The following is an 18,120-nucleotide window of genomic DNA, read 5'->3' as shown; positions in this document are numbered from 1 at the left end:
TCCCCCCTCCAAACTGTCCCATTTAAACTCTCCTTCCACCCCCAGTTCATGTTGCACTGTCTTTTTGTCCCTCTCCCCCTCACTTCATGCTGGTACTCTCCTTCCCCAAAGCGCTGCTCCTGGCTCCCTCACCAAAAGCACTGCTCCCAAAGCCTCCTCGCTATTTCTCTCCATCCCTCCCAAAGTATTCCTCCTGGTTTTTCCTCTCTCTCCTGCAAAAATGCTGCTTCTTGCTTCTCTTTGTCCTGCCCACCCTCAAAAATGCCTCTTCCTTCTCCTCTCCTCTGTTCTCCACCCCCTCCAAAATGCTGCTCATGGCTTCACATCTCTCTCTCTTTTCCCCCCGCATCCATAAAAGAACTGCTGCTGAGCTTCTACCTGCCGGTGCTTCTGCTGTGATTGACACTGATACACACTGTGAGCAAAAATTCCCATTCTCAGGAACTCACATCCAGAGAGCTATGCTATCAATTGGAAACAATAAGAGCACCAACCGTAGAAACTTGGGAGCAGCGCTTGGGGGAGGTGCCTCCAAAATACTGGTGGACTAAACGTGTATGTAAGACTGGCAGCAAGATTAAAACTGAGGCTGTGAAACAGAAATCTTCACTTCACAAAACATAGGTCATATCTCAGCTTCACGGGCAAGTCTGTCATTTCATTTTTTTTGTTTATGATTTACTTTATTCTAACCCTTTAACTTTCCCTGCACCTTGCTTCATTTCCCAGCTGACAGGGCAGGCAGCCTCCAGTCAGGTTCATGTCAGTGCTTTGACTGAGCCATCTGCAGGAGGTGTGCAAATAGCTTGGGGTTATCTACCATTCCGTCCTTTCTTGGGAAATGCCTGGCTTCTGATTGGCATCTCTCTTGATAACATGGCTAAGATGTGAATTTGTTATGTAGCTGCAGCCATCAGTAGTGTATGACCTCTCTTTGGCACAGCAAGCTAGAGTGTCATGACATCAGTTCATATAATTATTGTAGATCATGTGAAATGATTTCAAGTCTCTAATTCAGTCTCAATCTGAAGGTGTTCATTAACCTTGAGAGCTATATCATCACCATAGCGACTTATAGAGTACTGTAGATTACTCTCCTTTATCCTATATTTACTCTCTCTCATTAGGTGCTATCCAGTAATAGTTTGTTTAATATTAAGAACATAAGAAATAGGGGCAGGAGTAGGCCAAACGGCCCTTCAAGCCTGCTCCGCCATTCAATTGGATCATGGCTGATCTTCGACCTCAACTCCACTTTCCTGCCTGATCCCCATATCCCTTGATTCCCTTAGAGTCCAAAAATCTATTGATCTCAGTCTTGAATATATTCAACGACTCAGCATCCACAGCCCTCTGGAGTAGAGAATTCCAAATATTCACAACCCTCTGAGTAAAGAAATTCCTCGTCATCTCTGTCCTAAATGTCCAAACCCTTATCCTGAGACTATGTCCCTTAGTTATAGACTCTCTGGCCATGGGAAACATCCTCACAGCTTCTACCCTGTCAAGCCCTCTTAGAATCTTCTATGTTTCTATGAGATCACCTCTTATTCTTCTAAACTCCAGAGAGTATAGGCCCATTCTACTCAATCTCCTCATAGGACAACAATCTCATCCCAGGAATCAATCGACTGAACCACCGCTTTGAAGGCAAGTATATCCTTACTTATGTAACCAGTCCAAAACTGCACACAGTACTCTAGGTGAGATCTCACCAAAGCCCTGTACAATTGCAGCAAGACTTCCTTACTCTTGCATTCCAACCCTCTTGCAATAAATGCCAACATACCATTTGCTTTCCTAATTGCTTGCTGTACCTGCATGTTAACTTTTTGTGTTTCGTGTACAAGGACACCCAAATCCCTCTGAACAACATTTAATAGTTTTTCACCATTTAAAAAATATTACATTTTTCTATTTTTTCCTCCCAAAGTGAATAACTTCACATATCTCGCATAGAGCATGCCAGGAGCAGCACTGGGTGTACCTAAAAATGAGGTGCCAACCTGGTGAAGCTACAACTCAGGACTACATGCATGCTAAACAGATGAAGCAACATGCTATAAACAGAACCAAGTGATTCCACAACCAACGGATCAGATCAAAGCTCTGCAGTCCTGCCACATCCAGTCGTGAATGGTGGTGGACAATTAAACAACTAACGGGAGGAGGAGCCTCTGTGAGCATCCCCATCCTCAATGGTGGCGGAGTCCAGCACGTGAGTGCAAAAGACAAGGCTGAAGCGTTTGCAAACCATTTTCAGCCAGAAATGCCGAGTGAATGATCAATCTCGGCCTCCTCCTGATATCCCCACCATCACAGAAGCCAGTCTTCAGCCAATTCGATTCACTCCACGTGATATCAAGAAACGGCTGAGTGCACAGGATACAACAAAGGCAATGGGCCCTGACAACATTGCAGCTGTAGTGCTGAAGACTTGTGCTCCAGAACTAGCTGCACCTCTAGCCAAACTGTTCCAGTACAGCTCCAACACTGGCATCTACCTGACAATGAGGAAAATTGCCCAGGTATGTCCTGTCCACAAAAAGGAGGACAAAACCAATCCGGCCAATTACCACCCCATCAGTCTACTCTCAATCATCAGCAAAGTGATGGAAGGTGTCGTCAACAGTGCTATCAAGCGGCACTTACTCACCAATAACTTGCATACCGATGCTTAGTTTGGGTTCCGCCAGGACCACTCGGCTCCAGACCTCATTACAGCCTTGGTCCAAATATGGACAAAAGAGCTGAATTCCAGAGTGACTGCCCCTGACATCAAGGCAGCATTTGATCGAGTGTGGCACCAAGGAGCCCTAGTAAAATTGAAGTCAATGGGAGTCAGGAGGAAAACTCTCCAGTGGCTGGAGTCATACCTAGCACAAAGGAAGATGGCAGTGGTTGTTGGAGGCCAATCATCTGAGCCCCAGGACATTGTCCTAGTGTCCTAGGCCCAACCATCTTCAGCTGCTTCATTAATGACCTTCCCTCCATCATAAGATCAGAAATGGGGATGTTCGCTGATGATTGCACAGTGTTCAGTTCCATTCGCAACCCCTCAGATAATGAAGCAGTCCGTTCCCGCATGCAGCAAGACCTGGACAACATCCAGGCTTGGGCTGATAAGTGGCAAGTAACATTCGCGCCAGACAAGTGCCAGGCAATGACCATCTCGAACAAGAGAGAGTCTAACCACCTCCCCATGACATTCAACGGCATTACCATCGCCGAATTCCCCACCATCAACATCCTGGGGGTCACCATTGACCAGAAACTTAACTGGACCAGCCATATAAATACTTTGGCTACAAGATCAGGTCAGAGGCTGGGTATTCTGCGGCGAGTGACTCACCTCCTGACTCCCCAAAGCCTTTCCACCATCTACAAGGCACAAGTCAGGAGTGTGATGGAATACTCTCCACTTGACTGGATGAGTGCAGCTCCAACAACACTCAAGAAGCTTAACACCATCCAGGACAAAGCAGCCCGCTTGATTGACACTCCATCCACCACCCTAAACATTCATTCCCTTCACCACCGGCGCACCGTGGCTGTTGTGTGTACCATCCACAGGATGCACTGCAGCAACTCGCCAAGGATTCTTCGACAGCACCTCTCAAACCTGCGACCTCTACCACCTAGGAGGACAAGGGCAGCAGGCACATGGGAACAACACCACCTGCACGTTCCCCTCCAAGTCACACACATCCCGACTTGGAAATATATCGCCATTCCTGCATTGTCGCTGGGTCAAAATCATGGAACTCCCTTCCTAACAGCACTGTGGGAGAACCTTCACCACACGGACTGCAGCGGTTGAAGAAGGCGGCTCACCACCACCTTCTCAAGGGCAATTAGGGATGAAAAAATTCCCACATTATACTCCATCTGCCACCTTCTTTCCCTCTGATCTGTCGCTATCCCTTTGCAGGCTCTGCGTCCTCCTCACAGCTTACTTCCCCACCTAGCTTTGTATTGTCAGCAAACCTGGATACATTACACTCAGTCCCTTCATCTAAGTCGTTAATATAGATTACAAAATGCTGAGGCCCAAGCACCGATCCTAGCGACAATCCACTTGTTACCACCTGCCAACCCAAAAATGACCTGTTTATTCCTACTCCCTGTTTTCTGTCCGTTAACCAATCCTCAATCCATGCTAATATATTACCCCCAACCACATGAGCCCTAATCTTGTGTAAGAACCTAATGTGGCACTTTATCGAATGCCTTTTGAAAATCCAAATATACTGCATCCACTGGTTCCCCCTTATCTACCCTGCTAGTTACAGCCTCAAAAACTCTGATAGATTTGTCAAACACGATTTCCCTTTCATGTTAGCAACTAGCATGTTGATTTTGCCTAAACATATTATGATTTTCTAAGTGCTCTGTTACTACGTCCTTAATAATTGATTCTAGCATTTTCCCTACTACTGATGTCAGGCCAACTGGCCTATAGTTCCCTGCTTTCTCTCTCCCTCCTTTCTTGAATAGAGGGGTTACATTTGCTACCTTCCAATCCACTGGGACCATTCCAGAATGTAGAGGAATTCTGGAAGATCACTACCAATGGATCCACCATCTCTGCATTCACCGCTTTTAAATCCCTAGGATGTAGGCCATCAGTTACACGGGATTTGTCGACTTTTAGTCCCATTAATTTTTCTAAAACTCTTTCTTTACTAATCTTACTTCCTCCCTCCTGTTCGACCCTTGGTTCCCCACTATTTCCAGTATGTTTTTTGTGTCTTCAACTGTGAAAACAGATATAAAATATTTGTTTAACGTCTCTGCCATTTCCTTATTCCCCATTATAATTTTTCCTGTCTCTGCCTCTAAGGGACAGTTGTTGTGAGTTTCTTATGTTTGATGGGACCATTTTTCATACGATTATATGGCTGCATTCAGTTCATTTAGAATAATGTCCTTGTTTTTATTTGCCAAAGGTTGCCCCAAAATGGTATTGATCTACTTCTTGATTTATTCATACTGAGCCAGGGAGTAGAATTGACAGGTGCTAAAATGCTGATTTTACATCAGTGTCTATCCAAGGTTATTACATTTGGAAAGGGAATAAACAACTCCTTTCTGTTCAGTGTAGAAAGTACATTGAGGGACTGTAAGGTAATCCCAAAGGTTGCAATACTATTCAAGCACAACTTCAGAAGGAACTTTGATGTTAGTTCACAGGTGATCTGTATTCTCAAAAGCTAATATCTTATTTTCAACTTTGCTAGTTCTTTTAAACTTCTTACTTTTTTCCTGTGCTTATCAAGGTGAGCCTGTCAGTGGTGGGGATGAAACACGTTCGCAGTAATAGCATCAAAACTCCCAGGTCAGATGTAAATCAGATAAATACAGATGAGGGAGACAATTTGGTCCATCTTAGCAGATGAGGTCAATGCAGAATAAAGCTGCTTGTATTCAGCTCCAACAATATGCCTTAACCTTAAATTCAGAGGAGCGCTTCCTTCTGCATGAGTGTGAAATTTTCCTTTTCCCACAACTGCAATTTGGTGTTTTCTCTGTGATGCCCAATTAATGCTGAATTATGGGCCAGTTGTACACTGCAGATCCGTGCCTACCAGAAACTGGGTTGAGATTGCTTGGTCGTATTTTATCTAAGACGCTTACTGCTGGCACAGAGAGAGGAATTCTGTCTCATCAGTCTCGGCTTTATTCAGCCTCCAAGAGGTGAATGCACAGTATCAAACCCGCTGCAAGGATTTCCATCAATTTTTAATGAGAATGGACAGTGAGAGTGGTGAGAACGTGGAACTCGCTACCACACGGAGTAGTTAAGGTGATTAATATAGATGTATTTAAGGGGAAGCTGGATAAGTACATGAAGGAGAAAGGAATAGAAAGATATGTTGATAGGATTAGATGAAGTAAGTTGGCCCGTGTGGAGCATTAACACTGGCATAGATCTGTTGGGCTGAATGGCCTATTTCTGTGCTGTAAAAATTCGATGTAATAATGCATCAAGTTTGATAAGCATGTATCCCATTATACCCTAGAAGTAAGTACTGATGCTCTGCATTTCTGGGAGCATTGTTGACAATCAGTGACTGAAGTAGTGGTAGCAGCTTTTTGGCTTTTGGTGATCTTGGTATTCTCAATGGCCATATGTTATTGTAGGTTAATTGAGGGCAGGGATAATGATTCTTGAGACAGATGATGGAGGAAGAATTGACATGTGCAGAAACATCCTGAATGCATTACAAAAGATTGAGGAAAGATCTCTGCTGGTTGTTATTTATAGCGAGATTGTAAACATGTTTAGAAAAGAATGTTTATGATTTGTTATAAATATTGGGCATCGGAAACTTTCCCACAAATGTTAACAGATATAGCGACAAGAGCAACTCTTCCCTCTGTGTTCCAATCTTAAATGCAGTGACAATATTGAGCACTCTTAGTTCTGACATTTCAAATATCACTTGGCACTGTTGGAAGAAAAGCAAGGAGCTCTCCTGGTGACTTGGCCGACATTCTTCCCTCAACCGACATCACCAGAAAGTAGACTAACTGTTCATTCATCCCAATGCACGTGGAACCTTGCTGTGTGCAAAACAGCTGTTGTGTTTGCCTACATAGCAATTGTGACTACATTTCAAAGTAACTCATTGTATGTGAAGTGTTTGTGAACTTCCTCAGAAGTGTGACATTTACATGCAAGTTCATTCTTACTTTGTGCATTTTGAAGCTGGAATTATGTTGAGCTGACCATGTACCTCCCTCCCACCCCTAAGAACTCCATCTCCCACACCATTGTTGCTTATATTCCTTCTACTTTCTATCTTCTGAGCAAAGTCACCTACTAACAGTGCCAAAAGAAAATGTTTGCAGTTAATGGTTCAAATTATTATGTTGGATTCTGAGGTTTGAGGTGATTTAATTCTGTCCTGTTTCTGCTACAATGTAGCACGGATTTTCATGCTTTCCTATAGCATACGATGCATGGGTGGGGCTTATGGTTTGATCATCCAGGTGTAAATCACTGAAGCACATCATTATTTGGTTTTGAGTGATTTGAAGGTAATGAGTGATGCACAGCCTTTCTAGCTATTTTCTCTCTTCAGATGAAAAACAAGTTTACCATGAAGAGAGATCATCTTTAATAAAACCACCATTATTTGCCAGAAAATATCTGGGTAATCTGAGGGCTTACTTTGGTAAGGCCATCACAGGAATTGTAAAAAAAAAGCTTCAGACAACCAGTGCATCAGGGCACCAATGTGCTGTGCTATGGGTTGGTGGGGTGTAACTTTGTGCTGTCATTCCCCACATGGTCAGTTTCTGTTTCTGTCTGGCTGTCACTGTATTAGACAGCCTTCCAGGGGGCTAGTGTCACATGTTGAAGATGATGGAAGAGTCCACTACTGACCTGTTTGGAGTTCTGGTGCGTGGCATTGCCACTCTTCAGTCAAACATGGAGAATATGGTTACCTCAGTGGATGCTGCATCTGGACCCCCCTTGGAGGAATCTATGGCTCCAGTAGGAGCATCTCTCAGGGATGCTGGTATTGGGACCATGTAGGTGCTGGGCCACCATCTCCTCTGCTCTGTACAGGCTGGAAGACTGTGTGGATAGGGGCTTCAGTTAGATCACGGATCTCCTACAGTCTGCTCTCCCGCAGATCAGTGGCAGCGCTGAGCTGCAGACCCATAGCCGTGCAATCGTTGATTGAGCATTCCAGTGGTCTACACCATGAGGGCTCTAGTTGATCCCTGGGAGTGGAACATGTTGCCTCTCTCAGGATAACAGCATGTCTGCATTCTCGCCATCCCCTGAACCAATGACCGCCTTGGAGCCAGAAAGGCAGCTGGGTCAGACTGACCCAACAGTCACTGAGATGTTGCAACCACAAGCATCTCGAGAGCCCTCATCTGAGTCACAGCAGCCTTCTACCTCCATGCAGAAGCTATTGAGGGAGCACAACTTAGGAGTAGTAGAGCAGCTAAGCGATCAATAGGGAAAGGCACTGTGGGCTCATACCTGGGTGATCGTTAGTTTGTAGGCATTTACGTAAGCCAGTAAAGTTATAATGCATTTTGAAATCTTTGTGTGCAGAATATTCCTGTACTAGCTGTTGACTCTGCAATGTCAGGTGACATATATATAAATATTGGTCTTTAGGTGAAAGTAGTTTATTGAAGGTGGAAGGACTGGGCCTGGGAGAGATGTTGGACATGACTGTTAGTTGGGAGCGCTGTTCAGCTGCAGGGCTCTTGATTGAGTTCGGCCAAAGATCTCTGGCTGCAGGTCCTCATCCACTGGTGGCTCCATGTATGGTCCCTGTTGCAGACGAAAGTAATACAGTATATAGCAAACCACCATCATACAGGACATTGGCTCTGAGCTGTATTGGAGGATGCCACCAGACCTGTCCAGGCAGTGGAATCGTTGCCTGAGCACTCCAGTGGTCTACTCGATGAGGGGTCAACCCATGGATGTGGTTGTAGCGCAGTTCAGCCGCCAAGTGTGTGTTCCTGAGAGGAGTCATGAGCCAAGTGAGCAGGGGTTAGATAGCCTTTGTCCCCAAGCAGCCAGCCTTTCACTTGCTGTGCAGGATCAAAGCGTGGGGGGATGGAGAATTAGTGCAAGATAAAAGCATCATGTCAGCACAGACCACAGAAGTGGGCACAGACCTGCAGATGTGCTGCTGGTGATCACACACCAGTTGTGTATTAATAGAGTGGAAGCCCTTGCGATTCATGAAGGCAGCGGGCTCATCTGCAGGAGTCCCCATGACGATGAGGTCCTGGACCTGGGAGAAGCCTGCAATATGCGTGAACCAAAGAACCCTTTCCTGATGTTTCCAGTTGTCCATATGGAACTTAACGACTGGCATCAGTCACCTGCTTAATGCAAACATGAACTGCAGACTGACTGATATTCCCTGTTGCAGCCTGGAAGGAGCCAGAAGCAGATAAGTTGAGGGCTGTAATAACTTTGACTGCAACAGGCAATGCAGTGCCAGTTGTGACACTGGGTTACAGGAGGCAACGCAGCCTCCCTAGAAAAGTGCAGCCTTCTTATGCACTGCTCCTCTGAGAAGTGCAGATATGTAACTCTGTGCCTATTCACCTTGTAGGGAAGGTAAGGACTTCTGTGAGCTCTCCTCCTCCTCTTTGGTCTCTCTGCACGTGCAACTCCATGTGGTCATTCCACCTGTTGCTGCTTCTCTTCCTCAACTACAATGCAATAGCCAAAAGAATGCCCGTTTTCAGAAAGGAGCATTGCTCCTTAAACTTAGTGAGGGTTGACCAGCTACTAGTTGTCAGCCGTCGCTCAGTGGTAGCTCTCTCCCCTCTGAATCACAAGGTTGTGCGTTCAAACCCCACTCCAGAGTTAGTTCATAGTATCATCGAGTTACGTCGAAACCGAAGCACAGGAACAGGCCATTCGGCCCAACTAGTCTGCTGGCGTTTATGCTCCACGAGAGCCTCCTCTCTCCCTTCTTCATCTAACCCAATAAGCATATCTTTCTGTTCCTTTCTTCCTCATGTGCTTATGTAGCTTCCCCTTAAATGTATCTATGCTATTCGCCTCAACCACTCCTTGTGGTAGCGCATTCCATATTCTTACCAATCTTTGGGTAAAGAAGTTTCTTCTGCATTCTCTATTGGATTTATTAGCGACTATTTTATATTTATGACCTAGTTTTGGATTAGGAAATGAAGCTGGGCAGGTGGAAGGAGTATAAGTGGGAGAGCATTTTGGTGGTAGTGACCATAATTCAGTTAGATTTAGCATAGTTATGGAAAAGGAGAGAGATAGAACAGAAGTAAATGTTCTAAATTGGGGAAAGGCCAATTTTACTAAGCTGAGAAGTGATTTGGCAAAAGTGGACTGGAAACAGCTACTTGAAGGTAAATCAGTGTCAGAGCAGTGGGAGTCATTCAAGGGGGAGATTCAAGGGGTTTAGAGTAAACATGTTCCCACAAAGAAAAAGGGTGGGACTGCCAAATCTGGAGCCTCCTGGATGACAAGGAGCACACAGGGTAAGATAAGGCAAAAAAGGGAACCTTATGTCAGACACCGAGAGCTCAATACTGCAGAAAGCCCAGAGGAGTATAGAAAGTGCAGGGGTGAAATTAAAAAGGGAATTAGGAAAGCAAAGAGAGGGCATGAAAAATACTGGCAAGTAAAATTAAGGAAAACCCAAAAATGTTTTATAAATACATAAAGAGCAAGAAGATAACTAAGGAAAGAGTAGGGCCTATTAGAGACCAAAAAGGTAACCTATGTGTGGAGGCGGAAGATGTGGGTATGGTTCTTAATGAATACTTTGCACCTGTCTTCACAAAAGAGGGGGACGATGCAGAGATTGTAGTTAAGGAGGAGGAGTGTGAAATATTGGACGGGATAAACATAGTGAGAGAGGAAGTATTAAGGGGTTTAGCATCTTTGAAAGTAGATAATTCGCCAGGCCTGGATGAAATGTGCCCCAGGCTGTTGAGAGAAGCAAGGAAGGAAATAACAGAGGCTCTGACCATCATTTTCCAATCCTCACTGGATACAGGCGTGGTGGCGGAGGATTGGAGGACTGCTAACATTGTACTGTTGTTTAAAAAGGGAGAAAGAGATAGACCGAGTAATTACAGGCCAGTCAGTCTAACCTTGGTGGTGGGCAAATTATTGGAATTGATTCTGAGGGACAGCATAAATTGTCATTTAGAAAGGCACGGGTTAATCAAGGATAGTCAACATGGATTTGTTAAGGGAAGGTCGTGTCTGACTAACTTGATTGAATTTTCTGAGCAGGTAACAAGGAGGGTCAATAAGGGTAACGTGTTTGATGTAGTGTACTTGGATTTTAGCAAGGCTTTTGACGAGGTCCCAGATGGCAGATTGGTCAAAAAAGTAAAAGCCCATGGGATCCATTGGATAGGCTGGGGTTGTTTTCTTTGGAACAAAGGAGGCTGAGGGGAGATTTAATTGAGATATATAAAATTATGACAGGACTAGATAGAGTGGATAGGGAGGAGCTATTTCCCTTAGCAGAGGGGTCAGTGACCAGGGGACATAGATTTAAAGTAATTGGTAGAAGGATTAGAGGAGAGCTGAGGAGAATTTTTTCACCCAGAGGGTGGTGGGGGTCTGAAACTCACTGCCTGAAAGGGTGGTGGAGGCAGAAACCCTCAACTCATTTAAAAGGTACTTAGATGTACTTAAGCTGGATAGCTCTTTTTCAGCCGGCACCGACACGATGGGCCGAATGGCCTCCTTCTGTGCCATTAGTTTTTATAATTCCCCCACAAGTGGAAACGTTTTCTCTATGTCTACCCTATCAAACCCTTTCATTATCATAAAGACCTCTATCAGGTCACCCCTAAGCCTTCTCTTTTCGAGAGGAAAGAGCCCCAGCCTGTTCAGCCTTTCCTGGTAAGTATATCCTCTCAGTTCTGGTATCAACCTTGTGAATCTTTTTTGCACCCTCTCCAATGCCTCTATATCATTTCGAAAATATGGAGATCAGAACAGTGCACAGCACAGAAGGAGGCCATAGTATGGTACTTGTAAACAATTTTACAACACCAAGTTATAGTCCAACAAATTTATTTTAAATTCCACAAGCTTTCGGAGGCTTCCTCCTTCATCAGGTGGACCTCTGAGGGGGCACCGTCACATCTGAGCGAGCCATCCACCAGCGCAGATACACACACCTCGGTGGTCCCTGTCCTCACTTAGTTGGGCTCTCACATGGTGAGTCACCACACACGTGAGCACTGGTGGGCGCACTCTTCTCCAGGCTCTGCTCAGCTGGACACAGATGCTGAACCCTGAGGTCCAAGAAAAGAAGAATGTTCGAGGGGCAGCAGCACATTTGCAAGGTGCTGGAACAGGTGCCATGCGCACTCTCCACAATCGCGCAGAGGATGGAGGAGTCCACGCTTGCATGAGAGGAATGGTGGCACAGGTAAGTGAGGGCAATTCTGAGATACTGTCACATGGACATGAGGGCATCTCTGAGATAGTGTCACGGGTAAGTGCGGGAATGTCTGCAATGGAGGGAAGGCTAGCCTCCATGGAGCTTCAAGCATGACTCACCAATTAGTCCATTGAGGCCCTGACAACGGCCCTTCGTACTCAGGGTGAACAACATTCTGCTGCCTTAAACAGGCAGGCAGACACTCTGGCATTGGCCTTACAAGGCTTCACATATGTCTCCAAACTGTTGTCCAGCAGAGTGGTAGGAGTGGTGTGGGCCTGGCCCAGGGGAGGGAAGATGGCGAAAGGCGGAATGGAAGTGGGGACGCCACTCAAAGCGCCCCCACGTCTCACCTGTTACCCTCCTCTCAACCAGTACCCGCAATGCTGCCTCCTATCCAGGTGGCCGAGTCTGCCTCTGCACAGGTGCAGGTGAAGCAGTCTTTGGAGGGGCCCTCACGGGCACTGAAACCCAGAGGGCATAGGCCCAAAGCATCTAATCGGTCAGGGCATGAACAAGAGCAACCGGCTACTCTGAGAGCAACTCTGCTGCAGCCACAGGGGATGCACCATGTAGGAGTAGTTGTAAGCGAAAGGCGAACGTTTTGTGAGCGCAAAGGGGATGCACAAGGGTGTTTGATGGTTTGTCAATGTTTTTTATTTATATTTGATTTTTGTTAATGGCACATTAAATATTATTATTGTCACCACTACTGCCACATCTTGGCCATTCTTGACTGGCTTGTGTAATAAGGCCCTTTCATGAAGTTCACCATGAATGCCCACACTTGATGCCACCCATTGGGTCACTCGACAGTGGGTGTATGTGTAATTGCAGGACTGTTTTGTGCGGGGGGCGGGGGGCATGGGGCATGGTGGGGTGGTGGGGCTGGTGTGGGTGCTGCTCTATCCAGGTGGTGAGGACTGGACTCTTCACACTGTCTGATGTTAGGAGAACCGTTCACATATCAGTGACTCCCTGGCCTCACGAGCAGCCAGGTGAGCCGCTGTTCTGCCCATGGGTTGTTCCTCGTCCTCCTCCTCCTCCTCCGCCTCTCCTTCTCCTCAATGTGGGTGGCAGATGTGGATGGAGCCTCCTCCAGCAGCACCCCTATCTGTTGTGTCATGTTGTGCAGGGCACAACACACGACTATAATGCGTCTCACTCTTTCTGGTGTGTATTGAAGCGCTCCCCCAGAATGATCAAGGCACCTGGACCGCATCTTGAGCAGCCCTATAGCATGCTCAATTGTAGACCTAGTAGCCATGTGGCTGTCATTATATCGACGCTGTTGCTCAGTAGTGGGGTTCCTCAGAGGTGTCATGAGCCACATGTGCCGGGGGTATCCCTTGTCCCTGAGGAGCCAGCCCTTACGGGTGTTTGGTGCTTGGAAGAGGGGCAGGATGTTGACTCCCGGAGGATGAAGGAATCGTGGCAGCTGCCAGGGTGTCTGGCGCACACGTGAAGGAATCTCTTGCGGTGGTCACCGATAAGCTGAGTGTTGATGGAGTGATAGCCCTTCCTGTTGATGAACAGTCCTGGCTTGTGTGGAGGTGCTCGTATTGCTATATCGGTGCAATCGATTACACCCTGCACCCGTGGGAAGCCAGCCACAGTGAGGAATCCCACTGCCCTCTCCGTCTGGCTGAGGTCATCCATGGGGAAGTTGACGTAGTGCGAGGCCCTGCGAAACAAGCTGTCGGTGACCTGCCTTATGCACTTGTGTGCAGACAACTGAGAGACCCCGGCGATGTCCCCGGTGGCACCCTGGAACGATCTTGGAGGCGAAGAAGTTGAGGGCAGTGGGTGACTTTGACAGTGACAGGTAAGGAGATGCTGTTTGGCTCAGCCGGGAGCAGCTCGGCACAAAGGAGGCTGCAGATGTCCGCGACTACCTGGCGACTGACTCTGAGCCTCCGTATGCACTGCTCCACAGAGAGGTCCAGGAAGCTGAGCCTCGGTCTGTGGACCCTGTTGCGAGGGTAGTGCCTCCTGCGATGTTGGTCTCTCTGTTGCCCTCCGTGCTGTTGTGCAGGTGCGTGTGACGCAGCACTGTGTTGTGGAGCTCCACGTGGCGGAGGTGGACGGTGTGCCTGGCGAGGCTGGTGATGCTGCTCGTCCTTGGATGAAGTGATGAATGCAGCCATGGCGCCCCCCCCCCCCCCCATCCTGACGGTGTGAGTTTGAGGGGATCTGCAAAGTAGGTAAATGTGTTTGCACAGCAGAGTTTTGGGTATAAATTAAGAATTTTGAGTGGAAAGACAAAGGTGTTGCAGCCAAAACTTTGTCTGAAGTGACAGAGTGCCTGCTGCAATAAGTGAAGCTTTCCCCCACCTGTCAAATAATCCTTTGCATCTCCCACTGGCTGCTGGCTGAAACACGTCTGCTACAACAGGGAGTGTTTCGCACAGCACCGGAATCACGCTGAGGATCCTTCAAAATTGCACCCCCGCCAAAATCTCCACTCAATGAGGTCTCTCAAGTACCTCAACTATCCACCTAACTCTGTAAAGCAGCATCCCGCCAGCTTTAATTGCCAGTGGGAGTCCCGCATTCGGGAGTTGTGCGCGCAACTGAACGCGTCACTGGGGAACCCGGAAGTCAGCAGGTTGGAGCCGGGCTCCGAACCCGCTCCGGGATTCCGCCATTTTACGAGCCCCCACCCCCCCCGCCCCAAATGCACCCGCTCTGCCATCTGAAAATCGGCCCCTTACAGTTTTAAAAGCAAAGAATATTCATTTTTTAAAAAAAGTTAGTAAGAAAATATTTTCAGGGTCAAGAAAACCTCAAATGTAGTTTCACATTTATTAGTTTTTGGTTGGGCACATTGCAGTGACGAAGGGGTTAGCCATTAGCTGAGTGCTCTAGCACTTCTTTGTAAGTTACAGTCAACCAAGGCACTTCTGCTGTAGCCTTGGAAATCAAATTTCAAGCTCAACCAGACGAAGAGTGCCAGCCTTTGTGTATCCCTTCACATCTGTAGGAGATGGCTGACCTTTCAGTCTGACTTTACATAATGTCTTGAGTTGTTATGGCTTAATGCCTAGCTCCTAGATTTTGGCTGGGCTATTTCAATTGCACTGACTATCTCTGCAGATTTGCAAAGCACATTTTGTCAATATGTTGTTTTTGTAAAAATGCCACTGCTCTATGCAATCACTGTCATATCTAGTTTTAGTAAAGGGAATATTTCAAGATGTTTAAGCACTTTCACCTGCTCCCTTGTACCTGAAGTTGGTTATTGATCATATCATCCAGTCAAATATTCAGATACTGTTTCCATCATGTTGAGATATATGTGTTCATAATGGAAAAGTCACAATTGAAGGGAAAGTACAAATTGTGATAAAATGCTGGTTTTGAGGCACATCTTTAAACATTTATATAAACCAAATGAAATCACAGTACTCTGTCATAGATTTGTAGAGCACAACACCTTTAAGAATCACATTTCCAGCTTGTCAGTAGCTCAGTTTGTAAAGCAGTGTGCAACTGGATTTTAGAGACCAGAGGTTGTAAGTTTGATTCCCTATATGTGCTGCGTTAGCTGACCTTAGCTTGTGTTGGCAGTAGGGATGGTACAATTGGCCCGAGCGCCCCAGGGCTAGGAAGGGGAAACTCAATTGAGGTTCTCTACTTTTCCTATCCAGTGACCCCTGCTGGAAGGTGAGGTGAGGATTGGGCTTAACTGTGATGCCTTCTTAGGTTGAATAGTTTGCCAGCATTCACTATGTAGACTCACACATGAACAATGGCAACTTGGCTGAAATACCACAGGGCACTTGGCACCCAAGGAACTGTATCTCTGTAAGAGTCATCATCTTCAGGAGAGGAAAAGAGAGAGTATTGGGGAAAAAAACACATTTCTTATTCTGTTGAAGAATTGATGATGTTATTACGAACCAGGCAAGCTGGCTATTATAATATGAATGGTTCAGTGTCCCATTCTTGGTGTGAGATGACTGTTTCTGGAACAGCATCATGACAACATTATTAAAGATGACTTTGGAATATTGAGCCGACTTTGCCATTTTAATTGGCTATGACAATTCTATCTAATACCAATCCCCTGCCATTTTTCCATATCACTTAATAATCTTCCTTCCCAAGTAAATATTTATCTCCATTGTAAACACCTCAATTGACTTTGCACCTGTGGCCTTCAGGGACACTGGGCCCGATTTTAGCACCCGCTCTCGGGTGCGTTCTCGGCGGGGGGGGGCCTCGAAAATTGCGAAATCCAGGAGCGGGACCGGATCGCGCCTCGATCCCGCCCACTTCCGGGTTCCCCGTTGACGCGCGGGCGTGCGCGTGCAGCCCCCGCTGTTGGGAATCCCGCAGGCAATTAAAGCCAGCGGGATGTCACTTAACGCTATTTACTTTGCTATTTCAGGTCATTAACTGACCTGATTAAGGGACTGTGTGTGCTTTTTGAGCAACATGGGACTGTTTCCCGTACTGGGGGAAACACTCCCAGCTGGAATGGACGTGTTGCAGCTGTCAGCCTGTGGCAGCTGCAAAGGTCCATTTGACAGGTTAGGGGGGGGAGACGCTCACTCATTGCAGGAGGCCACTCTGTCACTTGGGACAAAGTTTGGCCTCCACCACCCTCCTCCTGACGGTCAAAGTCACCAACCAGCACACTTACCCCGGGGTCCAGAGACATGTACCTACCTTGCGGACCCCCTCAGATGTATATCTTGCGGATGGGGGCCGCCGTAGCTGCAGTCATGACCTCCTCAGAGGGCGAACAGCATCACCAGCCTCGCCATCCACGCCGTCCACCTCTGACACGTGGAGCTCCACAACAGAGTGCTGTGACACATCCACCTGTACAGCAGGAGGGAGGGCAATGGCAGAGAGAGATGTGTCGCAGAGGGCACTACCCTCGCCACAGGGTCCACAGACCGAGGCGCAGCCTCCTGGACCTCTCTGAGCAGCAGTGCACACGACATGTAGCCGTGGACATCTGCAGCCTCTTTCATGCCGAGCTGCTCCTGGCTGGCCCGTGCACCATCTTCTTACCTGTCGGTGTCAAAGTCACCACTGCCCTCCCGAACTTCTTCTCCGCATCCTTCCAGGGTGCCACCGGGGACATCGCCGATGTCTCTCAGTCGTCTGCGCAGAAGAGCCCTGTAAATACACCTACACCCACTCTGCAGTGACATAATGGGTGACATCAGTGGTGGGTCCTCATAGTGATACCCAGGAGTGGGCTTTATTGCACAAACCGGACAGGATTCGCGAAGACATGGCAGTAGTGGTGCCAATAGAATGTGTGATGTGAGTTGTTCTGAAATTCAATATAAGTAACAACCATGACAAACCCTCAAACACCCTTGTGCATCCCCTTCATGCTCACGACACGTTTGCCTTACGCTGCCTACTGCACATATGTGATGCATGCCCTGTGGCTGCAGCCTTTCAGTCTGCAGCCTCTTTCATGCCGAGCTGCTCCTGGCTGGCCCGTGCACCATCTTCCTACCTGTCGGTGTCAAAGTCACCACTGCCCTCCCGAACTTCTTCTCCGCATCCTTCCAGGGTGCCACCGGGGACATCGCCGATGTCTCTCAGTCGTCTGCGCAGAAGAGCCCTGCAAATACACCTACACCCACTCTGCAGTGACATAATGGGTGACAGTATGGGATAGAGCCATGAGATTGTATGAGGATTGGGTTGAGTGGTAGTGGCGGGATGAGTACTGGCGAGGTGAGTAGGTGCAGGTAAGATGAGGATGGGGTTTGAGTGGGTATGAGGGGTGATGTGACAGAGTAGTGTTGGCAGTGCCGAAGGAGATGTGGGGTGGGGGCAGTGATGTAGCAGACGGAGTGTAGAGGAAAGACTACGTGTACTCACTGTGGCTGACCTACTGAGGTCATTGGACCGCCTCCTGCACTGTGTGCAGGTGGGCAATATGTTGGTGGCGCGGGTGACCCCCTCTGCCACCTCGAGCCAGGCCTTCCTGGTGGCAGAGGCGGGCCGCTTCCTCCCGCCCGCCGGGTGGAAGATCTCTGTCCTCCCCCTCCTCCTCACCCCATGTATTGATACCTGGGGTGAGGGATCATTAAACTGGGAGCAGCCTTCCCCCTGGGCTGCTCCATGCAGTTATCTTTGCTATTTCTTGCAGCATCTGTCAGTGGAGGACTGCCCCTTTAAATAGAGCGCCTCCAGCTGA

The 18,120-nt window shown here is 47.5% G+C and overlaps 1 protein-coding gene across 1 annotated transcript in view; it reads left to right on the top strand.

The window, feature by feature from the left end:
- The window catches only part of hydin (HYDIN axonemal central pair apparatus protein), a 1,099,250-nt gene that overhangs the window by 255,636 nt on the left and 825,494 nt on the right, over nucleotides 1–18,120 (top strand). The gene's annotated exons all lie outside the window — the stretch shown is intronic.

This window comes from Heptranchias perlo, chromosome 16 (assembly GCF_035084215.1).
Source record: "Heptranchias perlo isolate sHepPer1 chromosome 16, sHepPer1.hap1, whole genome shotgun sequence".
In the NCBI taxonomy this organism is placed as follows: domain Eukaryota; kingdom Metazoa; phylum Chordata; class Chondrichthyes; order Hexanchiformes; family Hexanchidae; genus Heptranchias; species Heptranchias perlo.
This window is presented reverse-complemented; position numbering and strand designations above follow the sequence as displayed.